The sequence below is a fragment of the Dermacentor andersoni genome, chromosome 8 (assembly GCF_023375885.2).
Source record: "Dermacentor andersoni chromosome 8, qqDerAnde1_hic_scaffold, whole genome shotgun sequence".
In the NCBI taxonomy this organism is placed as follows: domain Eukaryota; kingdom Metazoa; phylum Arthropoda; class Arachnida; order Ixodida; family Ixodidae; genus Dermacentor; species Dermacentor andersoni.
This window is the reverse complement of record NC_092821.1, coordinates 125,503,184-125,512,168: the sequence shown is the minus strand read 5'-3', so window position 1 is coordinate 125,512,168 and position 8,985 is coordinate 125,503,184.

The window sequence follows — 8,985 nt, the reverse complement described above, 5'->3', positions numbered from 1 at the left end:
TTAACTGTAAAAATCATAGCACTCAACTTCTACAGCCCCTTGTCCAACCCCTACTCCAACCGATACTCCACCTCGCCTCCACCCCCTATTTTTTATAACCATTTTGCGCTAAGTGGCCACAGATCTTATGGTCTGAGATCCTTCAGTATGAATGGACTAGCCCAGCAACACGTACGTATTACTGAGTTACATTTCTTCTACATTGCTCCATTTTAATAATGTTTACGATAGCCGCTCACCTTGTCCCTTCCACATTTTATTACCATATTGCACTAAGTGGCCATAAGTTTTATGATTTTAAATTGTTACAAAACATTTTGATGACCTAAATAATAAATGTATGACAATCACTGGGTACAACTTCAAAGTTTTCTTTAAAATAGCAACACATTATGTTCAGATGAATCGAGTGATGGCGTACTAATTCTTTGCATTTCATGCAATTTCATGTGCATTTTATTAGGAGATCTGAGGCTCACCAAAGTGTAGCGCTTCCTCTAACCAGGGCAATTTAAATCTTCTAAGTTAGGTTGCGGATCGAGCTTATGAAATAGCCAACAGACGATATTTGCGTCAAGCGGATTCGTGTGGTATATGCCAGGATACAAAGCACATTCGAGAGAAGGCTAGCCCACCACATTCGAACAGCCTATGCTCACTTTCGAATACTAGTGTAAATTAACATATCTTGCTATCGTGCGACCACACGTAGGTTAGCTAGATGTTTCTTTTTCAAGGAAAATCACATTCCATGAAAAAATCAGTGAAACTCGAACTTCTAAAATAGGGTGTATTTTTCGATACTTACAACTTTGGTAAAAATATGTTGTGTATAATTATGTTGTTCACAGTGTGTATTATTGCCGTACCTTGATCTTGTCTGTGTTTTTGCTGTTGTTTATCTACCAATTTGTTTTCTCGCTCAACTGTGGCAGACTCAGACATATCCTTCGAAATGATTGCGCCACCTTAAAAACACATTTCTTGCCGATTGCAGTGAACCACGCTTACTGCTTGTTGAATTTCAAGTGAGTGTTTCTGCATCTCAGTCGCGCATCCACAATATTTTTCAACTACTGAATGAAATGCCTCAGTATGCTGCCAGAGTTTTGACAATAGCAATTTCTCGTTGCTGAACGCCTTTACAAAACACAATCGTCTTGTCTAAACGCCGATGCTACACCGAGGCGTTTCGTTCAGTGGTTCTCTTGCAAGAAGGCGTCTACTACCTAAATACATTTTGTATTGAGTACTGCTTGTGTTTGGTGTAGTAATGGTTCAGTCACAACAAAATGGTGTGGAAATCAAGTGGTCATACTATAAATTTCATTTCAGCAGGTGATGCCATGCCTTCTGCTCGACGAACGTTGCTGTGTTTGCATTATTCCTCATTACTTTCCTAGTATTATTAGTGTTAATGCATATTGTGCTCACGCTGCCCTACAAACTTTAAAATGTCGTCCTGTGACAGATTCCGGATGAAAAATTAGGAGCTATTAGTTGGTCTTACATCACGCCGCTAAGCAGACCCAGACAGAAAAGTTCTTGCATGTAGAATTTTTGTGCGGCAGTTCTTGTTCGACTTTTCTTACTTTTCTAACGGCAACATACGATCGTTTAGCAAACATATCTTGCCAACATTGCCAAGGCTCCACGCGCTTACAGTGCGATGGAACCTTAGGCATAACTTGTGTCACCAAACATAACAATGTAACTCCGTCTTTTGATCTAAATCTGGTTATAACAAGCAGAAAGATGTAGTCAACTTTCAAATGTGACTGTAATTTGACAGTCAACTGTTTTGTTGGTGTGCTACATATCACTGGAGGCTGCAGGAGGCCATGTCACTACAGCGAGTTCAGCTTACTTACCGATATACAACGCTATCCCAAGATACAGGGAGATCGGAAAAGTGGATACAGACTATATGCATTAAAAATAATTAAACGAGCAAATAACAAGGTTAAGAAGTTCCTCCTTAAAATAATCATATCACATTTGTCGTAGCGCACCATCTAAATAATGTTTCAATAGTTGTGCCACATACCTCCTTATTGGTTTCGACTCTCCTTAACAGAATGTTCAGAATTTTTGTGAAGTTGAAAGCTTTTATGCAATTACCGTTAAGTAAACGCTCGGTAGTTTACTTTAAAAGAAAGTTGTAGCTCGGTGCCAACTGCGACTCCACTGTTAAAATACCCAGTAAATACTGTAATTAATTGTGAGACAACTGCTGAACCAGCTTAATTAACAGTTGTTGCACCGGAGAGAGAAGGTTAAATCCTCCCGACTGTTTAAAAACTAATTTTGGTTTAAGGTGTCAGTATCCTTCAATCAAAAATTGCCGGAAATAACATATTTTTGATCAACACACAATCTATATGCGACTCCGTAACTCTGAAAAAGTAGCTATTAGAGTTCTGTAATCTGCGCCCCTTAAATCGTTTAAAACAGATAAATATCCTGCGTTGTTATGCAGCTTATGTAAAGCTATTACATTATTTACGTAAGTTTTGAAAAAGTCACATCCGCAAATGATTGGTGTATTTCAGAGTGGTGTATAATACACTGATAATGTTGCCTTTAGGTTTTCTGATATAAGCAGTTTTCATATTTGTGATGCCGTCTTTTATTGTTTACTTTCACAGTTGTAAGCTGCAAGCTCCTTTCTTTTTCATTTGTCAATTTTCGGCAATTTTTGTGAATAGAACAAAAGATATTGATGGCCTAAAGCAATAAGTGCTCCCCGCAGTTCATATATTCTAAGTCGTTTCTCTAGAATTGAACAAACATCATCAATATAGGTACAGTATAAATCGCTGAACAAGACGATTTCGACGCCCCTGGGTGCTTTGTGCAACTTCCGAGGTAAAAGCTTCCTCCTAATGGTGCGGAGATAAGATAACTTGTGGGAAGGTTGATTTGCAGGTAGCGTGAAAGAATGTGTTGCTTTAAGCTAAGGTAGAGAAAAATACAATAAAGTGGTCGGCTTGGAAATACACTAAATAATGTACCGGCTGTTTTTTGTGAAGACTACACGTGGCACAAATTCCGCCAAGACTGTGTTCGTGTGAACAATAAATGCGCTGCGAATCAAACCACTTCCCTTCTCTTCCTTTCTGTCTCAGCGGTCATCGTGTTCTAGGGCTGAGCACGAGACCACGGGTTCGACTCCTGGTCGCGGAGGCTGGATATCACTAAACCGACTTGAAAACTATTCGTTCCGTTTAGAGCGACACTTTCTGTCGCTGTGAGGCACCCTCAACTGGCTGCGATTAAAGAACCTGGATCTTCAAGAAGCAGCGAAACGCTTCTATCTCACCGCCGAGCTAATGCGATTGGACGAAAACTTCAACGCGCCCCCTGGTGTGGGCCAAGAGCACCTGGCAAGTCACATGCGTGGCGCATGCAATTGTTTTCCGTTCGCAACCAGTCTGCGAATACCTCCACACATAGCTTCCACAACGGCAAAGGTACGTAGATCGGCACGTGTCGACCCGCCTCCGCTTGTCAAACAAAGCGAAAGGGAAATCTAGGAGCGAAGGGCTTTGTAAGTGACATCGAACTAGCAGGTTTTCCGCCTAATGAAACACGGCAGCTTAACTTGACCGGTGCATCAGGCACCCGGTATTTAAATATTTCTCTCTTGGCACAAACAACGATGCACTACCAGCAGTTGTCGCTACTTAAACATCCGGTGGCATCAGGTACGAGTAGGGCGCCTCGGTACGAAGTTACCCTTGCCGAGGCACGGTTTAAACGCCCACCTTCAAGAAGCGCTGAGGTTCGAAGCTGAAAACAGATCAGCAGAGTAGATAAGCAAGACTTGATTAGATTATGTGGGGACAAAAACAGAAAACAAATAGGGACGGGATCGTCGCAAGCATAGGTAATTTTGCAGCATAAAGCAGAGATAGTTGGGATGCTAGATTATGATATGACAGTGGCATAACTGGTTCATACAGGCTGGGTAACTGGTTGTCGCTAGCCAGATGCTAAGGGGAGGTTATCATCGACCGTAATCTTCAGCAGCGGCCATTGACATAGTGTACATTAACAACAAGCGTTTCGGGATGTATAGCGGTTCATTTATGATGAACAGAAGAGTAACGACAGGGACGATCGGTATGGCCCCGATAGAAGGAAGTGGCACTGATGGACAAAGACAAACAAGATTGAGATGGAGATGGCCGGGTAAGTACCTGGTCTCTGCGACAAAAGGGGCGATGGGAGCCGCCGATGTATGTCGAAGACGCTATGGAAGGTTATACTTCAAAACAAAATATATCACAGATGGCAAATAACTGCTGTAGATATAGAGACGTCAGAGATGAGAAACTTCGGATTACATCAACATCAATGCATTTTGGACCGACACTGCCATCGTGAACCTGACCTAATATCACGAGACATGCTGCGCCGGAGGTTCCTTAACCCGATACTTCGGCGCAGCTTTTTCTACGCCAACAGCAATTCTCGTCGCTGGTTTAAACGTGCGCACGGCACTGCGATGCAAGCCGCAAAAAAGTTCCCTGTGAGTCATTAGCGGTTTTAACGCTCTTGCTTCGCCAATGACGTCGTCATGTTTACATTAAAGCGAAAACTACATGCCAGGCATACTTCACTCTATAAGGCAATGAGCAAAGCCGTGGTGTCTTCTTGTATCTTCTACTGTAGTTTTCAATTTCGCAAGATTTCACGCGCAGTGTCGGCCGAATTAAATCACTCGTATTCTACACTTCACGTCTTGCGCAAGCTTCATTTGCTCTGCGGTCTCTGAAGGTACTAAAATATTCCCCCCCTCCCCCCCCCCCCCATTCGCGAAAAGCCACATACCGCATTTAATCGTAAAAGACCCTCTCGTGTTTAATCCGCCCTCGTGCGTAATATCGACACCCCGCCTCCTTTCCAGGTTAAAAATTAAAAGAAAGAGACTTTTACCAATATTACCTACTACAATACATACATCCGCAGGACCATCACATCTTGGAGCATGCTCCGTGGGAAGCTCCGATTAAGTTGCGTGCAGAGCAATCACGAACGAAGACACACTTGTTCATTGGTGCTCAACCAACAATAAGTAGCATGTAGTGTGTAGACAGCATGATTATTGCAATATTATATATATATATATATATATATATATATATATATATATATATAGCGACTCCAGGTGAATTTTTGCCGTCACCGTTGCCGCAATGTACCGTATAAACTCCAAGTGCGACACGATCCTATCGGGCCCCACGTGCCGTATGCCGTGGATGTGAAAGAAAGCGCGCCAGGGTAGGCCTACAAGAATGGTGCATTGATGCGCGCAGTCTTGCCGCGATTGTAATGTTGAAGGCCGCGTGATCAAGCACGCCCCGCGGACGAGAGCGAGCGTCTCCTCCTCTATCCCGGCCGTGGAGGCGCAGGGCTGTCCGCGCGGCTGAGCGCGTACGCGGCCCGTGCGCCGTATCAAGGACGCAGTGTGCGGCGGGCGCAAAGACTAGGGGCGAACTGCCTCGTGGCTTCACGCACGCTGTGTTCTCGCGCGCCTAGTGTTGGAGGTGACGTAATCTCGAGTTTCCGAGACGCGTTTAAGTGAGAGGCGGCATTAAGCGCTCGCTACTCGCTGCCGGAGCTTTTTATCCCGTCAGCGCTGTGAAAGTGAGTGTTCACGTACATCGATTGAGATCTGTTCATATTTGCCTGTGTGAGCGTGACACCATGCTTGTTAAGTTACAGGCACGTATCAAGGATCCTTTCGGGGGGGGAATGGAGTGGCGCTCCCCCCTTGGATACGAGCCTGCTAAGTTAATTAGTATTCGAATGTTTACTACAATTTAAACAGCCTATAAAACTACGAACGTCGCTACGTGTAAACTAATTTGCTATCATTGTCAATGCCTCGCTCTTAGGGCGAAACGGCAATTTTTTTTCTGCACACCATGCAGGACGTCGTCCGCGGTTTTAGTAGGTAGTCACAAACCGGACTCGCAACCGCACCCTGCATAAGATTCCGAAAATAAGCGCGCGTCTTACTCGTGCAAATACGGCATTGTAGCGCAAGACATTAAGCGACGCAACGCTTTAACGGATGCGTAGGACAAGAAAAAAACTGAACGAACCCGTCCCAATCCCTTCCCTGTTCTCAGTTTTCATTTACAAGATTAAATTTCCTTGGGGCTTTTTCTTTTCCCTCAGGCCGGCCTAAACCTCAACGAACGATTGCAGCATCTCTTCAGACACGTCTTCGCCTTGAAGACACATGCATAATTCACACGCCTCTGTGTCGAGCATAAGACGACGCTCTTGTTACCAAGCGAAGCCTCGCAGCCTAAGTACATGTACCGCAACTGCGTCGCCGAAAGTCTAGCGGGTGAGACTTTTGGCAGCAGCGGTGTCTCAACACGCGCGGCCGACGCTAACGAGGACGAGTCGGCACGAACGCTTCAACATCCGCGGGGGCCACCCTTATTTTGGGACCTCATTAGCGAGCCTGACGGCGTCGCACAAAACTCGATGGTACTTCGCCAAATCACGCTCTTCTCGATCCCACCGGTGAACGCGCGGGTTTTAAAGAAAACTGCCACGCGATACGCTCAGAGGTCTCAAGCAGCGCAATCCCAGTTGCTCCCCACGTGCAGATGCGTAAAAGCATTTCTCCCATCGCCCGAGATCCCTCTGCATCGCGCTGCTAGGCGGCATCCTCCTCTCCTATATTATTGCGCATTTAGCGGCTTTATACATTCGAGTGCACCATTTCTAAAAGCTGGTCCATTGTCAGGGACAATTTCTTTGACCTGCTTGGCCATATCTCTGTTCCACAACTTGATGGCGCTATTGAAACCTTCTCCTCCTGCCCTGCATGCCGCTGAGACTGTGCTCTATTCGATGGCCAATATAGAAGATTGTGTAGTTTTCACCCCTTTCTATATTTTTGTTCTTTTGTGAAGCAAGGTCTACAACCGCGAAGGGCTTTTCTGAGTGTTTTGCGATGACCACTGAGCTGTCATGGGATCTGAAGATCGCTTTGCAGATTTGCAATCAACGGCACGTTATCACATTCTGAAATATCGTGTTTATTCGTACTCCAGTGAAATCTGTTTTATCTTGCAGTAGGTCATGCAGAATCCGTCATGGACACAGGTTTCCGGTATTTTTTGTTTTTGTTTTCTGTACTCGTGTCAGACACGTCCAGCCATGTATCTTTGAAAATAAACTCTTCCGTGCCGTACCACAACATATAGGTGACATACTTATCGTTGTCTTGATCCTTAATTAACACTCTTGACAAGGCGCCCCCATCTGCTAAGCTCTCTACTGGCTTGTGAGCGACACTGAAAGCAAACCGCTGCTTTTTTCTCACCCACTTGGCCAGTCTTCGTTGCGGTTGTGAAAGGTTAAGAACGTACGGTTGGGATCGGTTGGCGCAGGACAGGGGCAATTGGAGATCGCAGGGATTGGATTGGAGCCAACTTTATTTATGCCTGCAGTTGGGCGCTCGCACGCCCCGACGAGGGCCTACGTCATCTACGAAGTCGCCGTTACTCGGCGTGGGTCTCCGCTCGCCGTTGCCGGCTCGCTGGGTCCCTGCCTTTCGAGCGCCACGAGGACCTGCTGGACAGCCCAGAGCTGTTCGTCTTGGTCGTAGCTCTTCGCGGCTGCCTCGAGCCGCGATGGGATCGTTCTTGATTTTGCTTCTTCTGAATTTTTAACGCAGTCCCACAAGATGTGCGTGTAATCTACTGTCTCACTCCGGCAGACTCTGCACTTATCGGTCGGATATGTCTCGGGGTACATGCGATGCATCAGTCCCGGGCTCGGTAGCGATCCCGTCTGGAGCTGTCTCAGTAGTACCGCTCGACTCAGCCTCGGGTGCGGGGGTGGGAGAGTCCTGCGACTAGGCGGTAGGCCTTCGTGATTTCGTTGTAGTCCGTCATGCGGTCCTTGGTTCCGAACCACGCCGGATGGTCTGTCGCCGGGGCGCGGTTGGTTAGCGCTCGCTCCGCTGCGTGTGCCGTCTCATTGTGGTTCTCACTGCGTTCCGACGTGTCACTCGCGTGCGCCGGGAACCACTTGAGTCTTACTTTTCTGTCTTGTACTTTGGCCGCTCGCCGTATGCGCTCAGCCTCCCTGCAGATTTGGCCTTTGGCGAAGTTTCACACCACCTGTGTCGAGTCACTCAGCACCACTTGGCAGTCTGCGTCGGCGATGGCCAGGGCGATGGCCACCTCCTCCGGTTGACACCTCTATGACGACCGCTGTGAAGGCGTTCCGTTGGTATTCGGCCGCGTCCACGTACCGCGCGTGCTCGTCGTTGGCGGGCTGGTCGACGAGAGCCTTGGCCCTCGCCGCTCTTCTTCCCTTGTTAAACTCGGCATTCATGTTCTTCGGTATGGGGTCGATTCTGGTCTGGCGTCGGACCTCTTCGGAGACGGGGAGCTTCATCTCCACCTCGTTCGAGCGTCCTATTCCCAGGTAGTGCAGTATCTTCCTCCCGGCTTTGGTCATGGACAGCCGCTCCAGTTGAGAGGTCCGTTGCGCTTCGGCTATTTCTTCGAGCGTATGTGTATCCCGAGTTGTAAAAAGTGGGTCGTGCTCGTGGACTCGAACAGGCCCAGCGCCGTCTTGTACACTCTTCTGATGATCACGTTGATTTTGTTACGTTCGTGTTGCAGCCATCTGTGGCCCTCGTCCTGGCAGTGGACATAAAATAGGCTTATGATGATGGTGATGATGATTATGATTATGATGATGATGATGATGATGATGATGATGATGATGATGATGATGATGATGATGATGATGATGATGATGATGATGAATGTACGGGACCGAGTGATGAAAATGCGATACTAGTACCGCATGGCGGCCAGCACTTTCTTTCGCCGCCGGACTTCGCTGGGTGATCCCTCGGAGGACTAATGCAGTCACAATGCATTACAAAGACAAATATTCCCTGTCGTATATGTAAACTACAGTGCATCAGCTCGGTTT